This window comes from Macrobrachium nipponense, chromosome 27 (genome assembly GCF_015104395.2).
Source record: "Macrobrachium nipponense isolate FS-2020 chromosome 27, ASM1510439v2, whole genome shotgun sequence".
NCBI lineage: Eukaryota > Metazoa > Arthropoda > Malacostraca > Decapoda > Palaemonidae > Macrobrachium > Macrobrachium nipponense.
Genome location: NC_087216.1, coordinates 7954489 through 7969715, shown reverse-complemented (window position 1 = coordinate 7969715; position 15227 = coordinate 7954489). Strand labels below are relative to the sequence as shown.

Here is a 15227-nt window from a genome sequence, read left to right as displayed (position 1 = left end):
TCTATCAAAATCCCCCATAGACTTGGGTATTCAACATTATTAACAGAAAGAGGCGCAAACGCACACTAGTTTCGTTAACGCCTCACGATTTTCTAGCTTCATCCAGTTTCACAAAGGCACTTTTGAAGAAGAGTTCATAAACTGTCGTGCATTGACTTGTCTAACTATGCAGTTTTTATCTCACGCAACCCAAAGAAACTCATTCATCAGCTTTCTCAGGTCGTTGCTTCTCACTGTTCTCCACATTCCATAGGTAATATATTATTATCAAAAACCCTAGACCTACATATATATATATATATATATATATATAATATATACGATCGCATGTAACGTGAAGATTGTGTGTGCGTACATATACATATTCATCAGTGGCTAAATGACTGAATTCACCAACTGGGACCGGCGAGTCTGATTTCTCGAATAATACATTATGCCCCCTTATAAAGAGTTATGAATGCCTGAGGGTTAGTCAAATACAATGAGTTGCACAGCCAGGATAGATAAGGGCTTGTAAATACAACATAACTTATCCTAAAACAGCTGAAAACACCCATACACACACACACACATATATATATATATATATATATATATATATATATATATATATATATATATATATATAATATATATATATATCTATCATTCTGAAGATGAAACCTATTCATATGGAACAAGCCCACAGGCGCCACTGACTTGAAATTCAAGCTTCAAAGAATAATTTGTTCATTAGAAAGAAATAACAGGAAGTAGGGGGAAATACAGAAAGAGGAGATACCACTTACTAAAAAAGAAAAAAAATCATAAATTAATAAACAGATAAAGATACACATTATACCAAAATACGAGAAAAATAAAAAATAGTATTAGGGGGAGTAATGCACTGGATGTTCGCTTGAACTTCTGGAGTTCCAAGTGCACGATTCCCACTGGGAGGCTGTGCCAGTCCAACGTGTGTGGAGGAATAAAGGACCTCTTGAACTGAGAAGTTCGACATTGAGGTACATTTACTGCATATTCGTGCTGCTGCTATTCAGCCAATCTGGTTGCTCTCGGCGTATAAAGTCGATCAGGGATCAATTGTGAGTATGAAAGATCTCATTTAAAAAAGTGAAAACAAGTGACCATCAGTCGATGGTCCAAGTCATAACTGCTCTTTCTAAAAGAGATCAATCTCTGCAGAAGCAGAACATCTATACATCAGAGAACAGTATTCTAGTTAAGGGAAAACAAATAATCTAAAGTTGTTGTATTGATTTTATCACTGTGATAAGTACATGAAGCCTTATGACCAATACCTCACTTTCGTGTGGCATTTGCTGAAACTTTCATTAGATGTTTCTCAAAAGATAGATGTGTCAAAACGGTATTACACCTAGAGTAATTAAAGCTTCAGACTCATTCAGCAAGGCTCTATCCCACCTGAAAAAAAAAAAAAAAGGGGGTAGGATGAACTGGGATGGGATATCTGTACGAGATCTGCTAATCAACAGTGTCTCCGTTTTACTGGAGTTCAGCCTCATATTCTACCGGCTACACCATTTACTGATCCGGTCAACTCCGTAGGGGGGTTACCTAGATGCTGACCCCTTGGCGTGGGTATGGGGCTTAGGGACCAGCAGCTGGGCTCTGATGCCTGGTGGGGTGTTTTCTCAGTGGTCCTGGGGCCCAGCTGCTGATCCAACTAAATTAGTCAGAACTTTTCCTTCTTTCTGCAATTTTTCATTCTTACTACATCCTTCTCCTTCATGTAATATTTTTTATTAGCATTTCGGATTAATTATGTGGAATTTTCCCAACTTTTGTTAATTTTACTGCTTAGGTGAGTCTGAGAAGGGATCGTGTTTTGGGAAGGGGTTTGCATTCGAAGCTAATTGTGGGAGTTGTGGTGGTTGAGTTGCCACTGATATGGTTTGGACCCAAGAGGTAGTGATGGGACCCTCCCATTGCTACCTTGAGGGCGGAACCATCTCCAAACATGAGCCCATCGGAATCCAGGGGGGGCTGGGGGTGGTGTTTTGGGATGGGACTCCCTGGCTTTTGTCCGGAAGCCCACCACAATACGTTTGGATGTGGGGAGTCGGTCCCCATTAGTGGGGGCAGAACTCCCAGCAGGCGGATAGGCTTATACCTGGGCCACTGCAAGCGTATTGGTGCTATCCCGTAAGGGTAGGGTATGGGGTGGACCATTGGGAGTCAACTCTCACTTGTGCCATTGGTGGAGAATTTGAATACCTGACTGACCCACGATACCTTCTTGATATAAACCAAGCAGTCTACAAATATATTTGAATCTATGGATATCGACCAATGTTTGCCCTCCCCTGGATCTGACGACTTAACGGCACTGGCGACAACTTCAGGCATGGACACGGATATGAGCTCGCTATCACAAAGAACCATGCACCGAGACACCAGGGTGCTATTAAAAGGTGGATTTGATATGAACAATAGAGTGCTTTATTGCACTAATGCAAGCCTTTGTTAGACTACGAGTGCTTGCATAGTGTCGCAAAACAGTTTGGTAAGGTGGAGAGGATTAAGATGCTTCTAGAAAAAGACAAGCAGTTCTTTTTTCTGCATACATTAGATTTTCCTCTCCCCAAGAAGCTAGTGAGGCACAAACGAATTTAAATGGCCACATTCTAAATGACTCTGTTTTAAGCACCAAGGTGTTTTCGGTGAGGAATTTGAATGATGAGCCATTCGATTTTGTTCCTAAGAATGAAGAATGTGGACCAGCAACATATACCAGGACGCTTCCTCCCCCTATATGGCATGTTGCCAGTTATAAAGAGGGAAGGAAAAATTTCATTAAAGCTGCAGAATGTATTGAGAACAAAGTGGGTTCTATTCCTATTGGTAATCTGAAACGATATGGAAGAACTTACTCATAAAAGCAGGCAATGAGACGCAAGCTATTTTATTATCAAAGTTTAAACCCCCAGAAAAGTGGAAATATTGAGGCTATAACATCGCACAGATTCTTTAACACGCTGAAAGGGGTAGTTTATTCAAGAGACTTGCATGTTTTTAATGAGGAGGAGATTCTCCTAAGGTGCCCTCCTTGTGTATCTCATGTAAAAAAATTGGGAGGGGATGCAGCTATGCTTTTAACTTTCTCCTTCAATTACTTGCCTGATACATCAATGTTGGCCATGAGAGGATGCAAGTCAAAAAATATAAAAGAAACCCTAAAACAATGTCGCAAATGTTTCGAATATGGCCACATTCAAGACTCATGTGGAAACAATAAGAGATGTTCTGTGTGCTCTGCTGAGCATGACAATTTGGACAAGTGCGAGCAGCCCGTTATTGTTCCAGTGCAAGGGTGATCATTCTCCAAACAGTAGGACTTGGCCTCAGATACAAGTTTGAGCAAGATGTGTTGGCAGTGGCTGATAATGAACATTCTCAGCATCAGTGCAGCAAAGTGTGTGGTAATGGGGGCTAACAGGAGTGCCAACTCTACCTATGCCTTTCTGTAATAAAGTTGATGAAGAGTTCTAGCAATGAGAGGCCACCCCGTAATAGAATCTAACAGTAAGCATCGAAAACCTGTTTCTTATCCTTGCACAGGAAATAATAATCGGAAACTTATGTCAGCAAGTGCTTTGAAGCCCAATACTAAAAATTGTTCTTCCAAAAGCATGGACAATTTATTCTCTCACGTTGATACAAATGTAACGGTTGCAAATTCAGCCCTAGGCAAAGTTTGCAAACGTCCACAAATAATATTATCACCAAGAAGCAACCAAAGGAGTGGTCCAAACTAGAGATCTAGCTCGGCTCCATCAATTATCACAGTTACTAAGAAACATGATAAAACTAAAGCTGCGCCCACCAGGAAGCGTATAAGAAACACATCCCTGAATAATGAAAGTTTTATCATAAAAACTTCAAATGGGTACAGTGTTCTGGAAGAGATCTCTCCGCCAAGGAAGATAGTTCCGAAAGCAGATCTAGTTCAAAGACATTGTGAGTTCTCATCAGTCTTGCCGCCCCAAGACTAATAGCAGTAGTGATGCACCTAATCATAGTAAAAATCCTGAGCATCAGCCTCGAATTCAGAAAGCTGTTTGTTGGCAAAGAACCCTAATCTCTGATAAAGATGAAAAGGGATCAAGAAAACAATCTCTTATTAAGGAGAATTTTCCTCTCCAACCTAGGATCAGTACTTCCCCTCCAAAGAGTGGGAAGTAGTACATTACCACCTTAACATTCACGTTCGATGTCCTTAAGTGGAACTGTAAGGGTCTCAGAGCCCGGACAGAAAGACTTTAAAGTTTTAATGCATGAATTCAATCCAGGGATTGTATGCCTGCAGGAGACTATGTTAGGTAACTCTCCTTATAATCCTGGACTTGATTATGCTATTTTTAACTCTTTTTGTTTTTCCCCAATTGGTGATGCGGCCCATGGAGGTGCTGCAATTATTGTTAATAAATCTCTGCAGCACTCCACAATACAATTAAATACAACTCTACAAGCTGTTGCTGTCTCAGTCATATTAGACAAAAGGATAACGATTTGTTCATTATACCTCCCATCAGACCTTTCTTTTAACATTGGAGATATTCAGTCCTTGATTAACTAACTTCCCACTCCTTTTCTCTTATTAGGAGATTTTAATGCCCACAACCCCCTTTGGGGAAGTCGGTGTATAGACAGCAAAGGGAAAATAATCGAGGACCTAATTGACACGAATGATGTCGCCCTGTATAATAATGGGTCAATGACCTTCCACAACATTCATAATAATCATCTCTCTGCACTGGACCTTAGTATTTCCTCAACAAATATCCACCTTGACTTTAACTGGTCTGTTAATGAAGATTTGAATGGAAGTGATCATTCCCCGATCCATCTGAAATATGTTGTTAATGCTCCATCTGAAACATTACCTAAGTGGAAGGTAAAGGATGCTGACTGGGACAAGTTCAGTAAAGGAGTCAATCTAGATAGGGAGTTTGAGTCATTTCATTCTCACCTGGATGCCTATGACTACTTCATGAATCCACTCTGAAGAGTGCTGAGGGCTCGATTCCCAAGACAAAAGGTAAACCTCGTAGAACCTGCAGTTCCCTGGTGGAATAAGACATGTGGTATTCTGAGGAAAGTCACTAGGAAGTGCTACCCGACGATACAAAACTAGTGGCTCCCCTCAGTCTAAATAAATTAATCTATAATCGTGCGTTGGCCAAGCAGCGGCGCTTTTTTTTACAAGAAAGCCAAAAGAGAAAGTTGGCTTTACCATATCAATGGAATCCATTCCAAAACTCCATTGAGAGTGGTGTGAAACAAAATCAGGAAACAAAGTGGAAAATTTGTTGCGTCACCATTACCCTCATTAAAAGTTAATAACACTCTGATCACAGAGCTCACTGAAGTTGCCAATGAGCTGGGAAAACACTCTCAAGTTTCTAGCCCTGACAATTATTCTCTAGAATTTCAAAGAATTCGGAATGCCGAAATGACTCTGAAATTTGAATCTGGTAAATCTGAACCATACAATCACAAATTTTCCTTAAGAGAATTTCGGGAGGCACTCTCTTCAACTGAATCAACAGCTCAAGGGGATGATTCAGTTTTATATGAAATGCTTAAACACCTCCCAGATGATGCCAAAAAGTATCTACTCAAGATTATAAAAAAAATATGGGAAACTGGAATTTTACCCAAGGACTGGAAAATATCCATAATTGTTCCCATAAAAAAGCCTAGTAAAGACGCTTCCCAAGCCACCAGCTATAGACCAAATAGCTCTTACCAGCTGTGTGTGTAAGCTGATGGAAAAAATGATAAACACCAGATTAGTTTGGCACTTGGAAGCAAAAGGACTAATATCGCCATTTCAATTTGGTTTCAGGAAAAATCGTTCCACCCTTGATCCCTTGCTGAGGCTGACCAATCAAATCCAGCAAGGATTTGCCAAACGATGCCAGACTATTGGCGTATTTTCGACCTTGAGAAAGCATATGATACTACTTGGAGAATTGGCATCATAAAACAATTGCACAAGATGGGCATATGTGGAAGAATGATTAAATTTGTATATTCCTTCCTTTTTAACAGAGAGATTCTTTAAGGTTAGAGTGGGCAACACTCTCTCCCAAACCTTTTGTGCAGGAGGAGGGTGTTCCACAAGGAAGCGTTTTAAGCGTAACACTTTTTTCAGTGGCAATAAACAGTATAGTCCAACAAATATCATCACCTGTTAAATACTCACTTTTTGTTGATGACCTTGCAATATACTGCACAGGATATGATGCCTTGTCAGTATGTAAACATCTGCAAAGGTCTGTTAATGCCATTACAAAGTGGGCTGATGAGAATGGCTTTAAATTCTCCTCCTCTAAAACAGTTCTGCAAGATTTACTAGGTGCCAGCGTGTGGAAGAGGTTCCCACACTCAGTTTAAAAGGATCTATCATTCCTTATGAAAATGAAGTGAAATTTTTGGGGAATGACCATTGAACCAGAAATTAACATGGGCCAGCCACATAAACTCCTTAAAGATTAAGGTTAAACAATCTCTGAATATTTTAAAGGTTGTTTCTGGATTTAGTTGGGGAGCTGATAAAAAATCCCTGCTGAGACTATATGACTCGTTGTGTAGGTCCAAGCTAGACTATGGCTGTCAGATTTTATTCCTCAGCTTGTCAAAACCAGGCTGAAGGAACTAGATGTTGTAAACAATATAGGGGCTGAGAATATGCTCAGGGGCTTTAGAACTTCGCCTGTTGAAAGCATATATGTTGATACTAACCAACTTCCCCTTGATTTGAGAAGGCAAGAACTAGGATTAAGGTACATGGCTAGAATTAAAAGTGCTCCCAAAAAATCCCTCTTTCCAGGTGCTGAGGGAAGCAGACTCATGGGTCTTTTCTGGTATAAGAGCCTCTAGACCATTCCAAGTTAGACTAAATGAAGATGTTAGGGGTAATAATCTTACAAATAAACCCAGAAAGTCATGGAAGTAAAACATCCTGTGTATCCTCCATGGCTATTCCAGAAGCATCCGTGTACAAAAAAAGCTTTTTAACAAAAAATGACTGTCCTGAGGAAGAAGATTAGGGGAAAATTCTTGGAGCACGAAACTGTCCATACTAATGTGACAAAAATATATACAGATGGATCAAAGTCAGGTAGTGGTGTTGGCTGTGCAGTTATCCTTGGTGATACAGCATATACAGCTAAACTGCCTGACTTTGCATCCATATTCACAGCAGAATTAACAGCCATAGTCTCTGCCTGGATATAGTTTGTTCAAAGTAGCGACACTAATTTTGTCATTTACTCGGATACGGAAAAAGCACTTTAGAAGCTATTAAAAAAAATTCAATAGCTTCCATCCGTTAGTTCAAAAAGTTCAGGAATCGCTCCTCCATTTGTATTATTTGCGTAAATCTGTCAGTTTCTGTTGGTCCCTTCACATGTGGGGATTTGCGGAAACGAGATGGCAGATAGGAAAGCGAAAGCTGCTAGTGTATCCTCAGAAACAGCCTTTAGTAAAGTGCCTCATACGGATCTAAGGGGTCCTTTTTTAGGTCTTATATTTTAAAGCAAATGGCAAGAAAGATGGACTTTCTCATATTGCCAATAATAGAAAGTACAGAAATATTAGAAATAATATATTGCCGTGGCCTTCGTCTTTCCAGTCTGATAGGCGAACAGAAATAGTTTTAAGCAGACTGAGGATTGGGCACACTTATTTGACCCATCAGTTTTATTTTAGAAGGGGCAGCCTCCCAGAGTGTTCTTGCGGTGGCGAGATGCTAACAGTGGAGCACATTCTGGTTGCTTGCCCCAGATATTTTAAACCAGAGAGAGATATATCTTAGGGGTAAATCTCTTTGTGATATTTTGGGAGATGAAGGCAGATATTTCTGCTCTCATCTCCTTTTTAAAGTCTATAAATATTTTTAATAACATTTAATTATTTTTTAGCTATCACATCATAGATATATATATTTATTTATTAAGCATTTTCTTCATTTATTTCTTCATAATTCATTCATTTCTCATATGGTAATTTATATATGAACCATTTTCTTCATACACTTATTAACTCATTCATAAGTAATTTATTTAATCTCCATTACGGCGCTGAATGGCTTCTGTTTGGCCCCAGTGGCCTGAGGGGCTTTTGCCCTAAACTCATACATCCATCCATCCCGCTAGGGGGGTTGTTCCGTAAGTGGACCTCGTGCAGTGCACTGTAAGCATTACTTAAGGTTCTGTGCAGCGTGCCTTCGGCTCCTACATGCAACCACTTTCATTCCTTATACTGTACCTCCTTTCATATTCCCTTTCCTTCCATCTTACTTTCCATCCTATCCTAATACTTGATTCATAGTGCAACTGCCAGGTTTTCCTCCTGTTAAACCTTTCAAACCTTTTACTGTCAATTTCTATTTCAGCGCTGAATGACCTCATAGGTCCCAGTGATTGGCCTTAATTTTATATTCAACTCAACTGATCCTGTCAATGTCCCGGTTACGGATGACAGCCGTTTCAAGTCTCCTAAGTGGAGACTTTACTAAACCCGCAAGTGTTGTATCATTGGCTTACTGAACAATCTTGTTTTCCAATCAAACAACCATATCACTTGCACCTTTATTACTAAAATATCGGTTGACCAAGAACACTGCCCTGTGGAACTCCAGACACAATGGGTCTTGGTTCACTGAAGATCACGTCCACAGCAACTCGCTGGTGCCAACCTGTAAGGAAGTCTTGAAGCAATCCTGAAAGATATCCACCCACATCAAAATTCTGAAGTTTATAAATAAATGACTTATAATTTGCAAAATCGAAACCAGCACTAAGTTCTATTTGAATTATCTGCACTCAAAACCCTTATCAAGGTTCCCTTGCAGATGGCATGTCAAGTCTAGAAGAGCATCGCAAGTACCTAACTACTTCCAATATGCATATTGACTATCAGTAAGAGTCCTTTAGACTCAAAACGTATATATATATATAGGTAGCTTAAAAAGTTTTTTTTAACAAATTTAGAGGGCACAGGGAGAAACGAGATCGGCCTGTAGTTATGGTAATCTACAGACATGTCACTCTTTGGAACAGGCTGGGTATTACTAAGCTTGCGCTCATCCGCAAAGATACTATGTCGACATAAAAAACCTATATAATCTAATAATCCAGGGCGACTGCACTAAAAACTTTTTTTTCTAAAACAAGGGAAAAAACTATCAGGATCTTCTCCACCCCAGCTATCAAGATTATCCAGAATTTTCCAAATATTCCAGAGTGAAATGCAAATTTTGTAAGAACAGGTTCAGGATGACAAGCATAAATGAGAGGGACATCCTCAGCTGATTGCTTAGCTTCAAAGGCTCGATGAATCAGTTCAGCCTTATCCCTAGGGCCGGTAACCAATCTACAATTATCTATCAGTAGTGGTGGAATAGAAGACGAGCCTGACCCAAAATAGATGATGACAATTTGGTTCACCACAGATAAGAGACAGTAATTCCTTCAAGTTTCCTCTTCAAGGAACATTGTAAATTTCTCTTGGCTTAAAGTTATATTCGTAGCACGGCGAGACTCAGCAAAAATGGTGTCATTTATTTTAATTTGAACGATTTTGTCGCCATTTACAAACCTTGAAATGTTAACAGGTATAAAAATTAAGTTTTGTTAAAACAAGAATCGCAATCGTAGGTTAAAAATTTCCTTTGCTATTTTACAAATATATTGGATTAAACATAATAAAAATAAATCATCTGCATAACGTTTTCTAGTAAACAGGGCGAGAACTTGGAGGGCACTGATCCAACAAACATTCTCCCAAATGGAACGTAAATATATTTGATAAAACAGCACCAAGATACAAACCTAGGCAACCCGGTCAAATCTGTTTTGCAAGGTTATCATTAAATAAAAAGTAAGTGTATAATAGAGCACGTATGCATGTATGCCTTTTAAATCCTTTCAATGAAAACATTGGTAGATATAACCTGATTTAATAACAAATCTTATTCAAAATCATTTGTGTCGTCGCTTCCAACGATGCATTAGCGAAAAGAGAAAATTCGTCAAGGTTAAGATATACATCAAGGTCTTGATTAATTAGGTCTCTAGCAAACGATACAAATCTTCTCTAATGAAACGAAAAATTGATTTTTCATTATGGACGAATATAAAATTCAAGAGTGTATCTCGGTTTTTCATGCTCGAACTTGATGCGTGTGAAATGCACGTGGGAGAACGTCAAAGCACAACAGAGCTCATTTTCGAAAGGCATAGTGTTAAATGACAAAATTGAGCCAAACACAACTTTCAAAAATGCGGATGTTCAACTATATTCCTTTCCGGAACAAACTAGATGTTCCAGAGCAATTATTTCATTAACAAAGTTGCCAGACGTAGATTACTATCACAATTTTTGAAAATAAAAATTCTCACTGGGGCGTCCTTCCTGAACCACGAACAAAACAACGGCGCCTACTCGAATTAGGCGTCATTGTTTATACATAGCGCCGTACCGCGAACTGAAACCAACAAATAAATATTCGATTATTATTTCATTGGCGACCACCTCACCTGTCAACGCAACACCTTAAAAGAAGTCTCCAGTCACTCAAACATCATTCGTTGCTCAGACGACTGCTAGTACAGGCTCATTAGTCATTACTGATTAAGTGCTCATTGAAGTTGCGTTTTCTTCGTCATGGCTTCGTACTTCACGCTGCTGCTGTGCGTTTCCTTGGCGGTTGTCACGTGAGTCATGCTTTTTATATGTCAAACTTACTCTCTGTCAGTTTCTCACTTGCAAATTTTATGCATTACATAATAATTCATCCTGATCCTAAATGGTAATAATGTGCCTACAATTTATTAGTTAAGTAACATAAGAATCTTTGAATAGGTAAAATGAACAGTGGGAGTCTTAATATTTAGTTCATCTGAATTGACTTGAAGACTCTCAAACTTCATATTAATAGGAAAGCAATATAAATGTTAGAAGGGAAAAATTAGTGAAGATAAGTCTATATTAACGAATTAATCCCTGATCTTGTTATGTACTGGGTGAAGAGCTTTCGCTGGGTCTTAATTTTAAACCGGAACACAGTACTAAGACTTAAATGACGCTGGAATTGTAGCTTAAGAACAAATACATTGGCCTGACAGATTAGAGGAAGTCATCAGCTCCCCGACTGTTATAAAAAAATAGTTATTCTCAAAACAAAGACCGACCTTCATTAAGACAGTTTCACTGCCCTATCTTACCCAAACCTGACTGAAAAGAGAAAAGGGAAAGACAGAGTGAGATTTACCTGTAGGAAGTGACATAATTGGCTTCGCTGAAAAATGTTTAAAAAATCAACACCTCCAGGATTTCCTTGGCTGTCTCGGGTTAATTGTCCTCCATTACATCTTATTCAAGGCCATCTGTCAGCAGGGGTAAAGTCTACAATAACCGTCAATATCAGTTAGCTAATATAAATTACTTTTATTTTTATTATTTGCAGCGTTTCTGAACGGTTCATTTGCCAGGATTGTCGACTGGTCAAATGTGGGGGAGGTCCCGAGACATGCACTTACGACAGTAAGGAACCCGTGTAGGTGCTGCTCTGAATGTCTTAAGGTTAGTTTCATCTCTTCCTCAGGATTGGAAGAGAGACTTCTTTTTTTTTTTAGTTTTACTATTAAAATTTTTTACACATGGGTGGTAGTTGCTATCCTGAAAATCTTATATGCAATGAGTATTTTATTGCAATAAATAATTTCTTTGGCTCATATTCTTGAAATTCTTATTCTTGAAGAAGAAGAAATGTTTTCCTTGAAAGCAGCAGCCGGATCGGAATGGGTCACATGTCCCATTCTTCCGCAAACATTTCTCTTGCAAGGAACGACTTTCTTAAGGTACATATATGACTCATTCCAGGGCGAAGGTGAAAAGTGCGGTGGCCACTTAGACTTCTTTGGCACCTGCGCAGAGGAGCTGACCTGTTACGACGGTCGTTGCGTGACCAAGCTACCTTTTAAAGACGGTAGTAAGAATTCTCAAGTGGTTGGTGAACTTGCTTTCAGAGAAGCTTGATTGGAGCTAGCTGAGTGGAGCCGTGGATTCTATACGAAGATGGCTTCAAAGGATTTTTGGCGACTTTTACTCTGGAATTCTGTAAATAAAATGGAAGATGGGTCTCATTTATTATTTGTTGAAGCCTTATTTCACAGTGGCTGCTGTTTTAGTTACCAGCTGTCATTAGGTTTTAAATTGTCAAAACTTAATAAAAGCATCATCAATCATTTCACAGCATCTAATACTTTTCCTTACCAGTGGAGAGAAGAAATAGAAAAGGAACTTTCAAACTACATTGCAACTTTCTCAAATTACTTGTTGTACAGTAAATGACATCACGTGGGTGAATCATCTACTTCAAAAGAACTTCTATGATTGTACTGATTTGGAACTGAAACGTTAAATAAAAAGCTTGCAAACTTCGTAAAGGGGTTAGTGCCATCAGTGCCTCACGTGATCCAATTATTTTTAGCCAATTGCTTTACCTTCATTCCCGCGCTTCTTTTCTTCAGTCTTGCTGGCCAACCTCTCGAACTTCCCTATTCTAATTCTTTTTTTGTTTTTTTTGCAACAATGTACTTCTCCCCCACTACCACCTCTGAATCCTTATATGTACTTTATCTCCTTCGTTTTCTGTTCTTTTAAAACCAGACCTGCTTACAGTCAATTGGAATTTGCCAGCAATACTATTGAATGAGGTATTTGCTACATGACCTGGCAATAGAGCCTGTGCTTGCAGTGGGGAATTACTGTCTTTTCTTCGGCAATGCCAACTAATACGACATGTCCTAGCAATGCAAATCTCTGGGATCTACGCAATTAGGCAACTTATCTTTATATTTTTACATGTTCTTAGATTTCCAACACACTTTGAACCTACAGAATTTTACAGTTCTAAAACAAGTCCAGAAATCCTTGAATAATTAATTTAACTGTATCCGAAATATGAGAAATATATTGCACATACCTGAAAAGCTATGCCAAAGGTTAAATTCCCACTAGACTTCTGAAGTTATACTTCACCTGCTCAACTCCAGATAAACGCCCTTACGGAAAACTACCAGAAAGTTAGTTGCTTCAATACACCCATACAAAAGGATTATCGGCAGCGCGTCTACACAACTACGCAACTCACTAAATCTCGCCCACGAATCTGGATATCATGACACCATCTTTTCTCTCTCTCATAACACTTGCTAGATCATACATTCTCGAGGTCAACCTTGTCCTCCGTTCTTTCTACGAAACCAAATCACCTCAAAGCATTCTGTCGTTTACGCAAACCAATTTTAAGTACCTTTTTATATATATACATATGTATATATATATATATAAAAATATATATATATATATATATATATATATATATATATATATTAACAGCGAAGGGCGTCCCCCCCCCATTTTAATATTTGGTATGCGTTTAGCCAGAGCGTTAGGTGAACTTGTAACCCTTAGTCACTCCCCCCCCCCCCCCTCTCTCCTCTCTCTCTCTCTCTCTTAGAATGTGAACTAATAGCGGTGGAATTTGAATCTGAAAAATTAATGAACACAGTAATATATAGACCCCCTAATACTAAAGAGTTTGACATAATAATAGAAAAATTGGATGATATATGTAAAAATCACAAGGACTGGACTATTCTCCTATCTAGAGACTTTAACTTTCCTTTTGTAGACTGGAAAGAACGAATAGGAGATTGTGGTTGTATTTATACATATAAAAAAGAGAGTAATAGTAGTGCAGAAGATAAGAGGCAATTAGAAAAGCTATTAGATATGCTACTAGAATACAACATTCAACAAATAAATCACCTGCCAACAAGAAAGGAAAATACTTTAGACCTAGTATTTGTGAACGAGGTGAATTATGTTAAAGAAATAATAGTTTATAAAGCGAGTATTTCAGACCATAATGTCATAGAATTAACAGTCCATTCCAAAGCAAGTGAAAACGAGATAAGCAACAAATGAAAAAGTGGGAAGGATATGGAAAATACAACTTCTACAGTAGAAATATAGAATGGTCAGAAATAAATGAAGAATTAAACAAAGATTGGGATAACATTTTCGTAAGTGATGATATACAGGTAAATACGGAGATATTATATAAAATATTAGAGAAAATAGTGGATAAATATATACCGAAGAAGAAAAGTAAACATCAGTCATGCATACCAAGAGACAGAAGGATCTTGTTCCAGAAAATCAGAAAGTGGAAAAAAGGTCTTGCAAAAGAAAAAAATGCATGGAAAGTTATAGAACTAAAAAGTAAGATAGAAAATGCAGAACAAAAGATTAAACAATCAAAAGAAAATGAAAAATGGGACTAGGAAGAAAAAACCCTGGTAAATATCAAGCAAAACCCCAAACTATTATACTCGTACGTGAAAAAGATGAATAAAAGAAGAATAGAAATAGGCCCTCTAAGAATTGAGGGGAGATTAACAAATGAAAAAAAGGAAATATGCAACATATTGGCATAACGATATAAGAGAGAATTCACCCCTAGAATTGATAATGAAGATAATGATATAGAAGTAAGGGACGAAAATAGTGAATGACGAAAATAGTGAATATTTAGCTGACATAGATATTAATGAAGCTGATATTGTGTAGGCTATTAAGGAAATTAAAAATGGAGCTGCTGCAGGGCCTGATGGTGTCCCTGCTATTTTGTTAAAGAAAGTAGGTCATTCTACTGCAAAGCCACTTGCAATATTATTAGGACAAAGTGTAGATACAGGCAAGATTTATGATGAGCACAAATTAGCATATATTACCCCTACTTTCAAAAGTGGATCAAGACTAGAGGCAAGTAATTATAGGCCTGTGAGTTTAACAACACATATTATGAAGGTGCATGAAAGGGTCATGAAGAAAAATCTTATGAAACATTTAATAAAAAATAATTTGTTTAATATAGGACAACATGGTTTCGTACCCAGAAAAAGTACACAAACCCAACTGTTAGTCCACCGTGAGAACATATACAAAAATATGAAAAGCGGAAATGAAACAGATGTGGTTTATCTAGACTTTGCAAAAGCTTTTGACAAGGTAGACCATAATATATTAGCGAAGAAAATTAGAAAACATAATATAGAGGATAAAGTAGGAAGATGGTTAAAAGAATTTTTACACAACAGAAAACAGATAGTTATTGCAAACGA

The 15227-nt window shown here is 38.1% G+C and overlaps 1 long non-coding RNA gene across 1 annotated transcript; it reads left to right on the top strand.

Annotated features, from left to right (window-relative positions):
• Window positions 1-10627: 10627 nt before the first annotated feature.
• Window positions 10628-12228, top strand: LOC135200532 (uncharacterized). Its single transcript, XR_010311299.1, has 3 exons — window positions 10628-10748; window positions 11501-11616; window positions 11917-12228. It is a non-coding gene; the product is annotated as an uncharacterized LOC135200532 (long non-coding RNA).
• Window positions 12229-15227: the final 2999 nt, after the last annotated feature.